Below are 19,067 nucleotides of genomic sequence, written 5' to 3'. Positions count from 1 at the left end.
TAGACTACATGGCTCTTCCGATGAAGCCATGTAGATTAGGGTTGTAGGCAAAGGGAAATGAAGCAGCGATTTAAATAATCGCCGCTTCATTTAAATTAAAATGGCTGCTGCGCTGTGCCAATCAGCTGTTTGGCAGTACAGCGCTGTAGTCTGCATGATCCGCGGTTGACATCAAAGACATTTGTCGACCTCCCTGGAATGCCTTGTGGGATAAGATTTACCGGGAAGGTTGACAAATGCTTTTGATGTCAACCGTGGAGCATCCAGACTACAGTGCTGTGCTGCCAAACAGCTGATCTGCACAGCGCGGCAGCAATTTTAATTTAAAGGAAGTGGCGATTATTTAAATCGCCGCTTCATTTCCCTTTGCCGAGTAAACAAATCTACATGGCTCCGTCGACTGAGCCATGTAGTTTAGACACACCTATAAAGACTACACACAATGAATATGTACATGATTTAAATGAATTGCCATAACTTTTATCCATGTATTATGTAGACCTCTAGATCTGTATATAACCAAAATATTCCATTCTCCCAAACTGGCAATAGAACTAGTCCAATGCAGTACTTTTCCTTCATACTCTGGCTATATATCCCATTTGGCTAAGATCCCATTATCTCCCACATCTGTGGGATTCAGTCCATAGTTCTCATCTGAATACAAGGATCTGGATCCCTACAAAAAGCATGTATGAGCAATGTTAAAGCAAATGCTGTTCCCAAAGACTAACTACATCCCCTCTACAATCCAACCACTGCTAATAGGATGTGGCCTCACTGCCTCAGACCTGTGCAGTAGGTTGGAATAAATAAAGGACAAAATAATACATCTTCACTCCAGTGGGCTCATGGCAAATTCGAGCTGGTCCAAAACAAGACAACACTTGACTGGTTTATCATCAAATATGTGACTATTCCTAACCCATTCTACTACACTGGCTCTTGGCACTAATGAGATACAACAAACTAAAAAACCCCTCCAACACACAATGGTTATCTGCCTGAAGTGAAGAAAATTTCTTCCTGATCCCCAACTGTTGGGAAGCCCAGAACTATTAAAGCACTGTTTTGCCATACAAATCAAACCCACAATGCCTCACAGTAGGGGAAATGGAAGGGGGGGGGGGGACAAAAACGCAGAACCTTGAGAATGGGTGAGAGAATGGGATAGAGCAGAATGCCTTCTGGCCAGGCAGTACAATCTATTTCCTCCAGAAGTTGTGAAAAGGTAAGGTAACCCATAGACAACCTCTGGGATTGAGGCCCACTGGTCAAGGAAGAAAATGCATGTCTCAGGGGTGGAACCCCAAGGCAAGTCTGAATTTCCTAGCAACTGCATTGCATGGGGGAGGAGGTAAGTTATAAGGAAATACTATGAGCCTCTCCTTGGGCAGACCTGCAAAAGCGCTGAATTACAGAGTGGAGGGTATTCTTAGAGAATCAACAATGAAACCATATGCTTACAATTGCTTTCATTTGCCACTTCACACTGGGTGAAACCACAATACTGAGAGGGAAAAGTTTAGAACCACTTCTTCAGCCACTGGAAATCAGTGTAGCACCACTGAAGTCTAAAGTACTGGCCTCAAAAAGCTGTACTAATGTGATCATCCATGCTAGCCTTTGTTTCACAGCTCTCTCTCTCTCTCTCTCTCTCTCTCTCTCTCTTAGCATACAGGAATAGCTATAGTAAAAAAAACCCTCCCTATAGTTTTGAAATAAAGAAGTTGCAATAATACAAATTAGAGATACAGCTGGCCTTTTGTATTTTCTGAACCTAACAATGGTCATGATACATCAAAGCCCATAGATGAGACCATGCTGAAATGCTCTGCAGAATCAAGGCCAATGTTTCCTGCTAACTTTTGTGATTGTGGTCACAATAAGTATTAGTTTATCTCCATTCATAAATTCCTGCATAAAAATTAATACAAATCTGCGTAGGAGATTGCTAAGGGAAACATTTGCACTTGTCTCTTCACTGAATTGGCAGTGAATACCTGGAAATAAGAAAATGCAAACTGTTTCTATCATTCTTGCATCTTCCCAAATACTTATCACAGTCTCTGGTGTCAATGCTGTATATCTAATACATTGCTTCTGTAATCTACTTCCAGTAATTTTAAACAATGCCTCATAGGTTTAGGATTTACAGAAAATACACACACATTCATTCTTAGCAACACCACAGATCCACAGAGAGTGTTGCATCTTAAATGTCAACTACAGAAACTGGAAAGTAACTGTAAAGAAAAATAGCCAGTTAAAGATACCCAGTTTGTAGATTATAAAGACAGAAATGACCATTATGATCAGTTGCAGATCTCTTTTCTCTTAAAGTGCACAAGGTCATGTACGGATATATCATAAACAGGCTGTTATATAAACAGTATGAACAGTTGTACTCTTGGAGTCTCAGGAAAGGATTAACTCCAAATTCCCAGAAGTCAGATCAAGACACTACACAGACCATGCTGTTCCAATTTCCAGCTGCTGAAGCCTTTCTTCAGTTCCCTTTTGATTCTTAATTTGTGTCTAGAATCTTCCACTCTCTGAGCCTGGCAGCTGCTTAGTCCTAACCTCTGAATGTTCTGACCTGCCGGTGAACCTTCTGTCTCATAACCTCTTCCTCCAGTTGTGCTTTGATTCTTTGCACAGCTAATATCTAGTTCAGTTTTGCTTATTTGATACACATTAGGAGCAGTGAAGGGATGATTATTTTAATATTAACTCTTTAGGACTGTAATATCACAAAACGATCACAAAAGATTCCCAACGGCTTCACAATCCCACCACTACTCTCAAGTGCCATCTACCACCAGAGAGTGTTGAATAGGCTTTTGGTAACTCTACTTTACCTATTGTTAAACCAGAAAAAAATAAAAGAAAAAAGGGCTGAGCAACAGAATAAAAGCACACAGTGACCCAAATAAGCATAGTTATTCTGCTCACCATTAATGGCTGTGTCTAGACTGCAAAAACTTGCCAGCTGTCTACACTGGCCACTTGATTTTGCGCAAAAGCACTGACATTCTACTATCCGAAACCAGTGCTTCTTGAGCAAATGCTTTGACGTTCCCGTTCAGGCAAAAGCCCTTTTCCGGAAATGTTTTTGCGCAAGAGGGCCAGTATAGACAGCTAAAAACTGTTTTGCGCAAAAAAGCCCTGTGCCAATCTAGACGCTCTTTTCCGCAAATGTTTTTAACGGAAAAACTTTTCCGTGAAAAGCATTTGCGGAAAATCATACCAGTCTAGACGTAGCCCATATGTGTTGACATTTTAATCAGCACAGCTAGGACAAACTCAACACCTTCTGGACATGTATGCTCAAATAGTCAAAATGGCTACGTCTAGACTGGCATGATTTTCCGCAAATGCTTTTAATGGAAAAGCATTTGCGGAAAAGAGCATCGAGATTGGCACGGACGCTTTTCCGCAAAAGCACTTTTTGCAGAAAAGCGTCTGTGCCAATCTAGATGCAGTTTTACGCAAGCCATTTTCGCTATCGGGGCTCTTTTGCGCAAAACAGTTTTTAGCTGTCTACACTGACCCTCTTGCGCAAAAACATTTCTGGAAAAGCACTTTTTCCCGAACGAGAACGTCAAAGCATTTGCACAAGAAGCACTGATTTCAGACAGTAGAACATCAGTGCTTTTGCACAAAATCAAGTGGCCAGTGTAGACAGCTGGCAAGTTTTTGCGCAAAAGCACTTGCTTTTGCCGAAAAACTTGCCAGTCTAGATGCAGCCAATGTGACCCTGGATCTCTGTCGATGTTTTTTATTTCCGAGGATTTTGCTCATTTATAATGTGATTAGCACACAGAAATTTGCACTGCAGTCTATGGTCTGTCAGCAGGGATGAATTAGGCTCTCTGTCATTTCATTAAACATTAGCAGCCATATTTACACGACGGTCAATGAGAAATTATTGAAGTCTTTCTTTCTCATTTTAAAGGGTGAACAAGTGCATTAGCTGGCTCTAAGTTCTCATTCCTAGTTATCCAATAACGAAAAGAGAAATTAAAGCAGCTGAATCTCTGTAAAGCCAGCACAGCATTTGAGTGGGTGAAGTATGGCATTAGGAAAATCCACATTAAGTGTGTCCTCTTCCTGACCATACATTTTTACACAGAAGAAGAAGTGAAATTAGTTGAGAAACATGAGCCATAAAGACGTCCAGTTGTGAATGGAAGTCATCTCCATCATCCCACAGGATCAACTGGAACAGATCGAGAGGACTGTGGGGTAGCCCCTGGCTCTGGAGAACGCTATCAGCCATTTTAGAAACTGATTTCAGAAGGAACATAAATGGTTGTTTTCCTCCATACAGTGTGTTCATTTAAAAAACCATAGGAAAGATCTTGTCTTTCGTCTACCCATTGCCTGCTTTACTGCTTGAGCACTTTATAAGGCCCATTAATCAGAGGCCCCCCACAGAGCCGGTCTTTGGGGCAGACTCGATCTCCCGAATCCTTCCCCCAGGTTTCCCTGGTAACTCCCTGACCCTCCCCCCCCCCTTTTTTTTTTTGCTTGACACATTTTCCCTGGTGTTTTTTCAACCCTTTGGGTGAGCTGGGCAGTCGCCTGGGGCCGCCAATTGGTTAGGACCAGCCCTGCCATTAATACACTCCAAGGCTATGTCTACACTGGAGGTTTCTTGCGCAAGAACTATTTTGCACAAGAGTTCTTGCACAAAAGGTCTTGCACAAGAGTGCATCCACACTGCCATATGCTTTTGCGCAAGAGATGTGCTTTTGCGCAAGAGCGTCCATGGCTGTTTGGACGCTCTCTTGTGTAAGAAAGCTCTGATGGCCATTTTAGCCATAGGGGTGTCTTGTGCAAGAAACCCCTGTTGCCCATCCACGCTGCCTTCTTGCACAAGAGCTCTTGAGCAAGAGGGCTTACTCCTCCTGGGGAAAGGAATAACTCTTGTGCAAGAAGCCCTCTTTTCTGATGCTTTACTGTAAATTTACTTGCGCAAGAACATGCGTGCAGTGTAGACGCTCCACAAATTTTTGTACAAGAACTACTGTTCTTGTGCAAAAAGCCTGCAGTGGAGATGTAGCCCAAGAGGTTAGGGAGCAGCCTCGGGGGTAGGTCTGTTTACAGTAGCACACTTCTCTGTCTGAGGGACTGCCAAGGGTGGTTCTGGACGACTTTTTTGTGAAGGTCTTCAAAGCTGCCTTGTCATTCCTTTTATTTAACATGCGTCTAAGGCCACTGAGTGAGGAAGGCATAGTGAGATGATATGGAATGTGGTGCTAGTAATCTGTGGTTGCATACATCAGATCCAGATGTTAGTGATTTCCCACTGCCAAGACAAGACTAGAACTTGGATGAATGAATCTGAGCTGTCTGAAGTTTATTCAACAGAAGATAGAAGTGATGCAAATGAGCAGGAAGAGGGATTTGGTGGGTATGGCAAAAGCTACTCCTGCTGAAGTTTATTGCATGAATATTGTCTTTCTTTAAAAATAAGTGTATTCATGTGTAATACAACAATTGAATTATGCAATATCACAAATGTTAAAATCTAGGATTGTAACCAAGAACTATATATGGAGAAGAAAAAGGGACATTCAGGCTCTGAAATCCATATTTATGGCTGCACAAAGCAAAAGCAAAATTCCATTGAAGGTGATCAGATTCAACATTTTAACAAAACTACAAAAACCCTTATTTAAGCATCAAACCTGCAAAGACTTCTGCATGTGGGTAGTTTCATTGATTTCCATTAGACTATTTGGTGTGTTCTACATTACTACTGTGCACTCATATTTGCAGAGTCGAATCTACCCATTGTTTTCCTTGTCAAAAAATAAATGCAGCTTTTAAAGGAAAAAATCCTCTCTCTGTTCAGGCATGATTGAAAGCTGTTGAAGTCAATAGGAGTTCTTTCATTGCTTTCTTACCCTTAGATCAGGCCATGGCCAAGGTGAGAAGAGAAGACAGCAGAGACAAAATATTAATATTTTTGTCATAAAATGTGTGAGATTTTATTTGGTTAAAAAGACCTAGGATACATTTTTAGGAATTAGAAGTTGATGGAAATGGCAGTGTGTTTTCACACGTAACAATAAACCAAGCTAAACACAGTGCTTTTGTTCAACTCTTCCTACATAGATTTCCCATGATTATATTTCATATTTAATCTAAATAGACATTCATTTTCAAATCAACTAAATATATTTTAAGAGAATTAAAGCAGAAACCTAAGGATTTTGCTATTATTTTGACAAAATTCAACTTTGGACAAGTTGGATTATTGTTTCCATATGGAAAGCTTTAGTTAAATCAATTAGACTAGTGCTTTTCCATGTCTTTTAGAAAAGGTTCAGATTCCAGCAAATCCATATAAACTATGAAAATAGGCACCATATGTGTCTGCTACTAAATACTAGCATATAATATGAAGGCACTTTTAACAGGAAAAAACTACTCAGAACAACCAATTAAGGTAATTATATAGTGCTCTGTTGATGATTCCTTTTTCCTTCTTTTAATTTTAGAGTAAAGCTTTCTTTCAGAGGGACAAAAAGATTATCCTGCATAAGCTGAATTCCAGAGCATAAAGGAAAAAGATGGGGTTTAAAAATCACTCAAGTATGAGTCTACATCAAAAGGAAAAAAGTTGACTATCGTTCAATATTGCTTATCTGTGCAAGCAACTTTGGATAATTTTCTTGTTCCGGAAGGCTCGCTCCTGAAAATATTTAATCACTCAGTTTGTCAGTGCATATCTTTCTATTGTGTTGGGAGAAGTTGGCATACTGTATTGAGATCTCAAAACATAGCAGTGCCTTTGATGTTTCTGCTAATGGAGTTTCACGGATCCCAAATTTCAAGGCAATTTAACATCGCCTCACAGCATGACCAAAATTAAGCAATTATGTTAACTCATTGGGTGTCCTTTCACTCCAGTCCCTCACTACTCATACTCAGAACTTTTAAAATCAGGACAACCAGTTTTAATGACTGAGATCATTCATATTAGGATGTAAAGTGTGCCTAGTATAGTATTCTAAAGGTCATGTGAATTCTCCTTCAGTGGATAAATGCCCTATGGAAATAGGTTGCAAAGGACTAAATAGGAAGGATCCTCATTATTTTCTAAACACTGACTTCATCTTTTCAGTTAAAGGAATATATTGCAGATAAAGGCAATATTTTCCACTTGAATTTGCACTACGGAACTTTGGAGCATGACACAGACAAAGTCCTCCAACTCGATATTATGTTGACATTATGTCAAAATATATGTTTGTAGTGTAGATGCAGACTGTTATTTCAGAATAACGCCAGTGAGGATTGCGTTCTCTGTGAGACTAGCTGCTTGTCCCCATAAACATAAAGTAGGTCAAAATGACTCCACTGTCGTCGTTCCCCTCCCCACCCTCCCACCCCCGCTACTCTGCAGGCTGCATTCCAGCCCTGCCATTCCTTTCCCCTACACCTGACTTCAGTCTCAGCAAGTGCCTTCTGCCAGGCCCTAGGAAGGGCAAGGAACAAAGTTACATAGCACAGAAAAGTTACAGCCATGCTCAAAGGATCTCTTTCACAGAGAGATCAAAGCAATTAGCAACTGGCTACTGACTGTTTTCTGCCATCAGCTATGCTCAGGAATATTAGATCAGCAGGCATGCCAAAAACTTCTTAGTAAATGCAAAACGTTGACTGCTATCTTCCAATTAAAGAAAAATCAGGTTTACAAGCCAAATAATCTGAAGAATATAAAGACAAGCTGCAGAGTGAGAAAGAACCAATGTGCTCTTATGAGTGATGCATAAGGGATTTTATAACATTAGCAGTGGCTAGCCAGTTTTAGTTAGATCATCCCATTAATATTATCAGGTATAAGAAGCCAACCAGGAGTTAAATTATACTGTTTTGCATTCATTCTGCTTTAGTTTTATCAGCCTTTTTTTAAACCTTCATTTTCATTTGAAAGTAAGCCCTATGTTATAATCTAGGATATGACTCTCAGTTCAGAAACGTATTTCTTCCCTTGCAAAACAAAAGTAAAGAGAGTTTGGCCATTCCCCAGCCTGCCAAACTTCCAAATAAAAGAAAGCACAAGTGTGGGTGACATTTTGCATTCATTCATAGTACCAGGAGGATGGTTATAATTTCATCCCGAATTTGGGCTTACGTATTGGCTCAACAAATACTGGGAGAAGTAAATCTAATTCTTTGGTCATTGCTAGTCTAGTCCAGAGTGGAGGACAGTCTATTTTATTTATTTATTTTATGTATTTATTTATATCCTATAATTAAAAATCAACAGAACCACTGTGATCAGATTTACATCATAGTCTACTATATATCTGAGTTTGTCTTTCTTCTTGCATGCATCAGTCTGTCTGTTCAAGAACTCCTCCTAAATGGTAAGAGCTAAGACCACCACATTTGGTATGTAGATTCCTCTTCTCTTAACTTAAACCAGTGTAAGGATCTGGTTGTTCCAGAAAAAAAACCCAGGATGTGCCAGGAATGGGAATGCTGCTCATAAAACCATACAGGAAAGAGAGAGAATCACCAGGCATGTGAAAGGGGCTGGCTCCTTCCTCTCTCTCCCACAACTGGGACTTGCCCAGCCCCAAGCCTCTCACCTCCATAGGTGCCCTTTAGTGAGGGCAAGAGGGAAACTCCCCCTCCCAAATGTGTACAGGTACATTACTGGCTCTTCCCCTAAGGGAAAGTGCACAGTGTGCTGCACTCCTCACTCTGGCTGGGGAGTGCAGGGTGCAGATGGACCTACAGCTGCACCCGATGGGGAACATACACCCTCCCCTGGCTGTGCCCACTGGAGCTGCAGCAACCATGGCTTAGTGCTTCTCGGTGGCCCCAAGCTACTGCAGTAAGACAGGGCTGGGGTAATCCTCTCTCCCCAGGGCAGCCTGCATACTGAGCCCTTCATCCCCAGCCCCACCATTTCCTTTACCAGAAAACAAAAATTATGTGAGTTATGGACCCCCGCAAATGCTGGGTAAATCTTCTAGTAGTCTATATAGTCATGAATTTCTAACACTCTTGCCTCCCTGCTTCTCACCACCAGCTCTAGTATCTTAGTTTAGATCCTCACTTTTTTGTGGCAAGGATGGTGTCCTTCTGTATCACACCTGGCACAATGAGGTCACCTCCTGAGCATGGCTTGTTGGAGCTACTATAATACTCACCTCTGCACAAAGAGGGCCAACATGCATACAGGTGGCACATGAGAAGCTCAAAGATGGAACATTAGTTGGAGCTACTATAATAAATATAATTAGCAAGCTCAGGGTCTCAATCATTTAAGCAGAAATCCACTGCTCTTATATTCATTAATGTTGTATTACTTTTTGAAAGAAAACTTCAATTTAGTTCTTTTCAGAGATAAAAAATAAAGCAGGACATTATGGCTTCATCTAGACTGCATCTCTCTGCCGACAGAGGGATGTAGATTAGGCGCTTCGGAAGTGCAAATGAGCCCTGGATTTAAATATCCTGGGCTTCATTTGCATACTCACATTCCGACGCTATGCTGATCAGGCTGTGTCGAAAGTGAAAGTAAAGTGTAGCTGTGGCTCTGCTGACAGTGGGGAGCTTTTTCGGCAGATCCTGAGAAGCACAGGATCAGAACGTGAGTATGCAAATGAAGCCCGGGATATTTAAATCCCGGGCTCATTTGCACTTCCAAAATGCCTAATCTACATCCCTCTGTCGGCAGAGGGGTGTAGTCTAGATGCAGCCTATGACACATAGAATGTGAAACAAGCTATGAGTATTTTGTGTGGGAATTTTTTTTCCACTCATGCCAGTTGAGTAGGGGAGTAGGAAAAGGCACAATTCCAATTAATTTATTTCTTATAAAATTTGCTTAAATGTAAATATCCAATAAATAAGGTTGAGTAGAGGGTATGTCAACCTGGCACTTAAATGCACCTGCCTGGACTGGTTCTGCTGATTCAGACATGCAGAGCTCCAGATGCAGGGCTAAACATTACTGTTTAGATGTTTGGGCTCAGACTGGAATCTGGGCTCTGGAACCATCCCCCTTCTGCAGCCACTGTACAGTCTTGGAAGAAATACTGTATGGGCAGCAGTTTCTTTCACAGTTTCCTGCCTGACTTAATCTCTCTGAATAAAATAAACTCAAGAGCCAGAGTTGCTGCCTGATGGCTAGGGACTAATGTTTTGGATGAGATTCTTGAAAGAAGGTTTGTCCTGATACTGTGATTATGTCTACACTGCATGCACATTTCGAAATAACTCATGTTATTTTGAAATAACAGAGTGTGCATCTACACAGCAAGCCTGTTATTTCAAAATTATTTCAAAATAGCAGGCTTCTTACTCCAACTTCTGTAACCCTCATTTCATGAGGAGTAAGGGAAGTTGAAGGAAGAGTGTTCTTCCTTTGACTTCCTGCAGTGTAGACAGCGCCTAAAGCCGAGTTAAGCTACTTCAATTTCAGTTACACAATTGACATAGCTGAAGCTGCATAGCTTAATTCGACTTTGTTCTGTAGTACAGATGTATCCTGTCTGACCACCTCTGTTCAAAGGCTGGTATATATTACAAAGTATAAGCTACACTAAGAAAATAAACACAGCATCAATGATTTCTCCTCCCATGGAAAACCAACCTGCAAATCTGCAACCAGTTGGTAGAGGGTTAAAATACTATAATCAAGTGGCTAAATGGACTTTTCTTGTGAAAACACTGCTTCTTGCTGCAATGTATAAGGAATATTTCATGAACCCGTGAAAATGTCATTCCAGTATGGTCTTTATTTTAGGATTTTCTGTGGTGTCCATCTCCATTCTTACAATGGTATCTGAGAATAATAGAAGTAAATTAGATCTACTTGACTTGATGAGTGCAAAGGTGGAGATTTTTCTACCTTTTGTAATTCCCATCCAGGTTTTAGGAAGATATTGTGTGTGTGTGTGTGTGTGTGTGTGTAAACAACAATCTGGTCCTGATGCAATGTACATCAAAGTCAATGGAGTGACTCTCATCTCATAGACTTCAGTGAGATTTGCATGAGATCTTTGGTGGGAAAGACACATGATGAATGTTTTTTTCTCTGGGGAATCTGTGGGTCTCAAAGATATGAGGTGTATCCATCTTCTTCCACCCGAACCTAACACTCCCCTCTCAGTTTACCCAGATGTACCCACCTCCACCTCTACGTCCTTCAGCAAGAGAGCTGCGAGGTCCATAGGGAGGTGGAGGACAATGCCACAGAAGTGGTTGATTCAGTTTATCCATGTGGGCAGAGAGCTCTGGGTATGTCTACACTACAATGTTAGTTCGAACTAACGGACGTTAGTTCGAACTAACATTCATAGCCGCTACACTAGCGCTCCGCTAGTTCGAATTTGAATTGAACTAGCGGAGCGCTTAGTTCGAACTAGGAAAACCTCATTTTATGAGGATTAAGCCTAGTTCGAACTAGCTAGTTCGAACTAAGGGCTGTGTAGCCCTTTAGTTCGAACTAGTGGGAGGTTAGCCCTCCCCAGGTTTCCCTGGTGGCCACTCTGGCCAACACCAGGGAAACTCGTCTGCCCCCCTCCCGGTCCCGGACCCCTTAAAGGGGCACGGGCTGGCTACGGTGCCTGTGCCAGGTGCAAGCCTGCCAGCACCCAGCCAGCAGACCCTGCACCTGGCACGGCACAGAGCCACCCACCCGATGTCCCCCAGCCCACCCCCTCTTCCTGGGACCAGGCTGGCGGCTCCCGGGAGCTTGCCCTTGACCGCAAGAGGCGGGCACCTTCCTGGGCTAGTGCGGACATTGTAGACCTCGTCCACGATCTCCGCACTAGGCACAGGAAAGTGGCCGTCTAGGGCAGGAGAGCTGCCAGCCTGGCCACCCAGGAGCAGGTGTGCATGAAAATCAAGGGGATCCACTGAGACCCCCGACCCTGAGTCCTGAGCTTACAATGGCCGTCCTGGGTCAGACCAAAGGTCCATCTAGCCCAGTAGCCTGTATGCCGACAGCGGCCAACCCTAGGGACCCTGGAGGGGATGGACCGAAGACAGTGACCAAGCCATTTGTCTCGTGCCATCCCTCTCCAGCCTTCCACAAACTTTGGGCAGGGACACCACTCCTACCCCCTGGCTAAGACTACTCCATGGACCCAACCTCCATGACTTGATCTCACTTCCCTTTAAACTCTGTTCTAGTTGTAGCCTTCACATCTTCCTGCAGCAAGGAGTGCCACAGGTTAACTATTTGCTTTCTGAAGAACAACTTTCTCTTACTAGTTTGAAGCCTGCTACCCATTCCTTTCCTTTGGTGTCCTCTAGTCCTTCTTTATGGGAACTCATGAAGAACTTTTCTGTGTGCACCCTCTCCACCCAACCCCTGCTTTTAGAGACCTCTATCCTGTCCCCGCTCCATCTCCTCTTTTCTAAGCTGAACAGTCCCAGTCTCTTTAGCCTCTCTTCATCTGGGACCTGTTCTCAACCCCTGATCATGTTAGTTGCCCTCCCCTCTCCCAGCCTTTCTCTTCCCCTCCTCACCTCCTTTTCCCAGTCTCCCCCAGTTTTGTTCAATAAAGACAGAGTCAATGTTGGAAGAAACTTTATCTTTATTTTGTACATCAATAAGAAGGGGGGCTAGGGAAGGGTAAGTGGAAGGAGGTGAGGGAGGAATGGGGTACGAGCCCCCGATGGGGAGGACTGGGCTGGCTCTGCGGGCTTCTGGGGTTGGAAGCTCTCCTGCAGCCCCCCGATTGCCCCCTCTCCCCAGATGGCAGCCTGCGGCAAGTGCAGCCAGGCTGATGGCCGAGTGGTGTGATGTGCCCAGTGTGGGTAGTCCAGGCAATCCAAGCCAGGACTGCTTTGCAAGCGGGGCACCCCTTAGAACTGTCTGTCCGGGGTGGGGGTCGGGACCCTTTAAGCGCAGCCCTCGGCTAGCCTCAGACAGCATCTCCACGCTCTAAGTCCTCCTCTGATGCCCTGCCGGCACTGCTTCCGGCCATCCTTAACCCCGCTTCAGGGTCCACTTAATGTGGACTTGCTAGTTCTAATTAGCAAAACGCTAATTCGAACTAGTTTTTAGTTCTAGACACGTTAGTTCGAATTAGCTTAGTTCGAATTAACTAATTCGAACTAAGTTAGTTCGAATTAACGTTGTAGTGTAGACGTACCCTCAGTGTGCAGCTTGTCCCTCCTTGTGAAGAGGAGAGAGCAATCTGGATCTGTGTTCTCAGGTATACCAGTGCAGGTATGGAGTTACTCCTGTAAAGCGTATGATGCAAATCTTGAAGTCCTCAAATTGTACACTATTCTTCCTGAAGACAAACTCCTATTGAAGACTATGAAGTTTGCTTAAGTACAGTGCAAAAAGAATGCAGGATTTGATCCAAGGAGAGCAGAAAATTGGCCTCTAAATTTTAATCTGACCTTTTAAAAATCTATTTATAGTTTGGTTTTTTTATAAGGAGAGTGAGCGTAACATGTTTTACTGAGTAATAATTTTAGTTGTGTTTTTCATATTTAGTCTAGTGCTGTTTTTATCCTATTTCCTTTCAGACACTGGACGAGACACTCAGCTGACATACACTAGCATAGCTCCACTAAGGTAACTGTAGCTAAGGCAATCTAGACCAAGTGAGGCTATGATCCCATATCTTCTTTGTTGCAACTGGTAATATCAGAAAACAGCTTAGAAACTCACTTCTCCCATTATGGCCACAATCTGTGAGTGCTCTTGTACCTATAATTATTTGTGGGTTCAAATAATGTCTCCTGGACAACAAAGCATTTTCTTTTCACACCTCTTTCTCCCCCAGTCCCAGCCAGCAACTGATTTTCCCAGCTCTTTCAGCCCCTCCAGACATCCAGGAGCACCTCTTGCCCTCTCAGTCCCTGCCAGCAAATAGAACTCACACTGGCTGTGCAACTACTTTTATACATGGCCCTGATTGGCTCTGATTGGCTATTCCATATAATATTAGCCCTTTCCTAATTGGCTTTATCCCATGTATCCACTCTAGGCAGCTTGGAAGACCCTCTCCACTGCCCTTATCTGGGGTAGTGTGTGGCAGAGCCATGAGGACTGCAACACAGAGCCTCAGAGCCTAGTCCACTCCATCACAGTCCCCATTCTTTTTTGTGGTAGGACCTTCTTCTTACTCTGTGCTTATGACATACTTAACAGAATGGGCTCTGATCTCAAATGAGGCCTCCGGGTGCTGTTGCAATATACATGGATGATTAAGATCCTCCTGTTCAGCTACTAGGCCAAATGGACAGTAAATTATCTTGGGGGAAGTTGTGGATTTTCATACGGGACCAATGGTGAGAAGAAGAGCTGGATTCTATGAAATGGTTTGTGGTTGTGTACAAGATTCTGCTACTGAAGAATAAGCAAAAGATATGTATTAAAGCTAACATTCAAAAGCAACTTCCTTTCCACTCACTGTTGTCTGCATAATCACCCACTGGCTACTTGTTTCATTTTATCTGTTTACTTTCTATTTTAAGACCTTCAGGGAAGGGCTCTGTACTATTTCTGTAAACCATGCTGCATACCAATAGTAATATAGAAATAAATAAGTTTTGTCAGCTTGTATGATGAAAACTACAGTTACTGCCTCACAATCCCACAAACCTACATCTAGCCACAGATCTTAGTTTTAATATGAAAATGCTTTTGATTTTTTCCTTTTGCTTTGCTTTGGAATACGTTTATACTTATATATGCTGTACACATATTTATAAAGTCCTTTATTAAGAGCTAATTTTAAATTAACTAATAAAGTATACCTCTTGAGCCTGCTGCACAAGTATGTTAGTAAGATGACATAACAACAGCCTATATAACACAAACATCCATGTGATATTTGTATTAATACAGGAATAAAAAATCAGAATGACAAACATCCCTTACATTTCCTATGGCTTTCAGGTAAGAGTATTCGATTTGCTGCATCTTAGGAGTGTGATAATGGAATACTCCATACAGATATCAGTTCTGTTCAATGTTAATGTAACAAATTCAGTATGTTCTGTACCTGTGGTCAAAGAACTTGGAGCATCTTAGAAAAGAGTAAATGAGAACATGATTTATGGCAAATTTAGAAATGTGCATATATAAATTAGAATCTCAGCATAGACACATATAGCATCTGACATCATTAAACAGCAAAAGACAATTTAGGCATACAAAATAAAGAGGAAAAAACGGAATCTTGAGCTTTACCATTAAATTGCCTCTCATATGTGAAGGCCCTTCTTCCTCAGACTTTCACACTATACATAGGGATGGTCAGAAGTTTCAACCCTCCCACCACCATTCATTTTTGGTTTTTGGACATTAAAATGAAAATGAAATCATTGTTCTGGGGTGGGCCTGCGGCTGAGGAGTTCAGTAAGCAGGCTGCCCAGGGGAGAGAGGACTACCCCAGCACTATCTCATCATCGCAGCTTAGAGCCAGGTAAGAACCATTTCTTCATGATAGCTGCACCTCTTGCAGGCACAGACAGGGAGGGATGTGTATCCTACATCTGCGGCAGGTCGAGGTTTATCTGCCCTCTGCAGCCAGAGTGAGGAATGCAGCAAACTGTGCACTTTCCCCTTGCTTCCTGATGAAAGAACAGCAATGTGCCCATATGAATCTGGGGGAACAAGTTTCAGCATCCCTGCCCTCCCTCAAGAAGATCTAGGGGGTGGAACGCTCAGAGTGGGCACAATCCTGGCCAGAGGAAGATTCTTTCACCTTTCCAGTGATTCTGTCTCTTTTCTGTATAGTTTTCTGAAAAGCAATCCCATTCCATGCACATCCCATTTTCCTGGCAAACCCAAAGTCTTACATTGCTTTAAGTTAGGATAAAAGGAAGGTGTATACCAAATTTGGTGGGCCTACCTCTGACTATTTAGAAAGAGTTCTTGAACAAACAGACAAACTCTCTCAACTAGATGGTAGATGCCTGCTTCAGAGTCAGTATGTACAGACTCAAGCAATGAGTCATCCTACTTTTTCTCCCTTCCACTGGAAGAAGTAAATGTTTACCAACTTCTAAACGCTGTCAGATATGACGCATCACAAAGCTGTGTTTCATTTTTCAGAACCTCGGAAACAAAAATCCAGACAAATAAAAAATGTCTTGGGGTCTGTTACTAGGGTGTAGCACCGGTATTACCATTTTTATAAGCCTCCAAAGCCACTATTTCCTTTTTAGGAGAAGGAAAGGAAAAAAATTTGATCACCGCAAACCCTATAATTCTCATAGTATGCACCCCAATATTTTCCATTGAAATGTAAGTGTAGGGGAAATATTGGACAAACAAAATAACAGGATAAAAGCTTTTAGTTGGAAAATAATGAGTGTCTGCAACACCAAGGATCTGGAACTGGGTTGTTTTTAGTGGAACTGATTTGGTATGAGTCAGCATTAACTAATATATTTAAAATGTTGCAGGGCTTCAGAAAAAACACACAGCTAATTATTATTGAAGGCTTGAGCCAATGCTATTTTTTCTTCATTCACCATACACTGGTGGTTAAGAAAATCTTGTGCCTTTTCAGTAACTTACAATATGCACTACAAAGAGCACTTATCTTAAATTGCCTATGCCTGTGGCATAGCCAGCGTGTTTTAACGGAGATTTCAGTTCTCTTTGCAGCAGCAAAAGTAGCAGAACAATCAAAACAAGCAATGTTAATGTTACATTGACTTCAATGGAAGTTGCACATATGTAGCAAAGCACAGAAATTGCCCCACAGTATTTAATTCAAGATGAGTGAAAAATGCCTACTGTTTCCATACTTTTAATGTAACAGAAAGGATTGTTACTGAGTGCTGATAATATGCTCCGATTTATACAAGACACAAAGGACAGAATACATTGGAGCAGCATGGAAGGAGGTGTGAAGAAGGGGATGTGAAAAAGAAGCTGGCAAAATGGAAGATTGACAGGTGAAGAAGGCAAAATGTAACACAATGGCATACAAGGATTGAAGGGATGTAGCTCCATTGTCTTCAATACTCAGATTCCACTGGCAGATTCCATGGGATCTCATGCAGCCACCCTCAAACAGAAAGACATGGCAGGGAAGGAGGTTTGAATAGAGTAAATGAAGAGAAAATGTATAGACATTTACAGTGTTGAGGAAAAAGTAGACTAGACAAAAAGTCTTTTACCCATTGGTCTCATGAAATAAAAATGAGTGAAAGGAATATATACTGCAAACCCCTATGAAATGGATGGAAGTAAAAGCAGATGCTGGACCAACTTCTTTTCCTCAAGTAGATGGTCTACATTACAAATGCTACAGCAGCAGAGCCGTGGAACTTCTGCTGCACTGCTGAAGTTTAGACTCGTGCTTCAGTAATGAAAAGATATTTTTTGTCACTGTAGTAAATCTACCATCTAGAGAAGCAGTAACTAGGTTGATGGAAGAATTCTTCATTGATCTGACAGTGGTTATACTGGTGCTTCAGTCATCTTAGCTACACAGTTTGCCCCAGGAGCAAAAGCAGGTACTGAGCTGTGACTCAGGGCATGTCTATACTAGGGAATTATTTCAAAATAACTTATTCCAAAATAATATCTCCTGAAATAACTATTTTGTAATAGCGTGTCCACACTTCAGGGAAACCTCAAAATTAATCTGAGGCAGTCTGCCTTAATGTGGATGTGCTACTTTGACTTGGGGTACATCTACACTTGCTCCCTATCTCAAGATAGGGATGCAAATGTAGGCGACCAAAATTACTAATAAAGCGGGGATTTAAATATCCCATGCTTCATTAGCATAATCTCGCCCATGCGCTATTCCGCTCGCCAGCTGATTCAAATCAGGAAGTGCGCTCTGGGCTGTGTTAATTTGAATCAAACCCCTTAGTTCAAACTAACGTTACTCTTCAAAAAATGAGTTTGATTACTTTAATGACTCTGGGAGTAGTTATTTCAAAATAGCAGCAGTGGAGCATCCATACTACTGCTATTTCAAAATAACTATTTCTAAATAAGTGTTATTATTCTTGGAAAGCAGGAGTTATTATTTCAAGATAACCAGCCCATTATTTCTAAATAATGGGCTTGGTAGTGTGAACGCTCTGCTTGTTATTTTGAGACAAGGGAAGTTATTTCCAAATAACTCCCTAGTGTAGATCTCAGAGACTATACATTAGTTCTACGTTCCCACTAAAGATTACTTCCCCTAACACTGAGGCTCACAAATGAAGGGGCCTGCAAGTCTGGGACAGAGTCAGGACCCTGTCCGCTTCCTGTGCAAAAGTGAGAGTACAGGTTGAACCTCTCTAGTCTGGTACCCTCAGGACTTGATTGGCGACAAAACAGAGAATTGGCTGGGCCATGTGAAGTCAATATTGTCTAGCAGCATTACCAACACTTCTACTGCTTACTAGGCTCTTAGAAGACATTTAGGAGTAAATTAGAGCTAAATAACAGCACAAGACACTGAGCGCCAAGGATGGTGGCTGTAAACAAACTTTATGGGCCCACAGGAAACTTGCCCACTCCATGATAAGTAGACATTTGTTAACTAAAACCATGCCAGACTAGACAGTGCCAGACTAGAGAGTCTCAACCTGTAGTGGCTCCAAAAGGGTTAAAATTAACCCCACCCCTGCCTCACACTTGGTACGTTTAAACTACGTGTGTGTGTTTTTCGAAAGAGGATATGCAAATTCCCATGGGAATTTGCATATCTTCTTCTGATCGCTTTTTCAAAAGTGGGTCTTTCAAAAGTGAAAGTAGTCTGGGTGTGGGTTTTTTTTTAAAAAAAAACCTTTTTTGAAAAAAAGTTCTTCCTAAAAAAAGGAGATTTTACGTGGTTTTTCGAAAAAGGTTTTTTTTCCGAATAGAATGCATCCAGACTACTTTCACTTTTGAAAGACACGCTTTTGAAAAAGCGATTGGAAGAAGATATGCAAATTCCTGCGGAATTAGCATCTCCTCTTTTGAAAAAAACTCCCATAGTTTAGACATACCCGCTGGTTTACAACCTGTAATATGGGTAGTTTCCTTACTCCCCTATATTGACATAAAGGACAGTTTTGCACTGAACACTAAGTACAACACATGGATGACAGATGAAAATTCT

This window comes from Pelodiscus sinensis, chromosome 1, assembly GCF_052426305.1.
Source record: "Pelodiscus sinensis isolate ZL-2025 chromosome 1, ASM5242630v1, whole genome shotgun sequence".
In the NCBI taxonomy this organism is placed as follows: Eukaryota; Metazoa; Chordata; order Testudines; family Trionychidae; genus Pelodiscus; species Pelodiscus sinensis.
Note: the sequence above shows the minus strand (reverse complement) of the source record.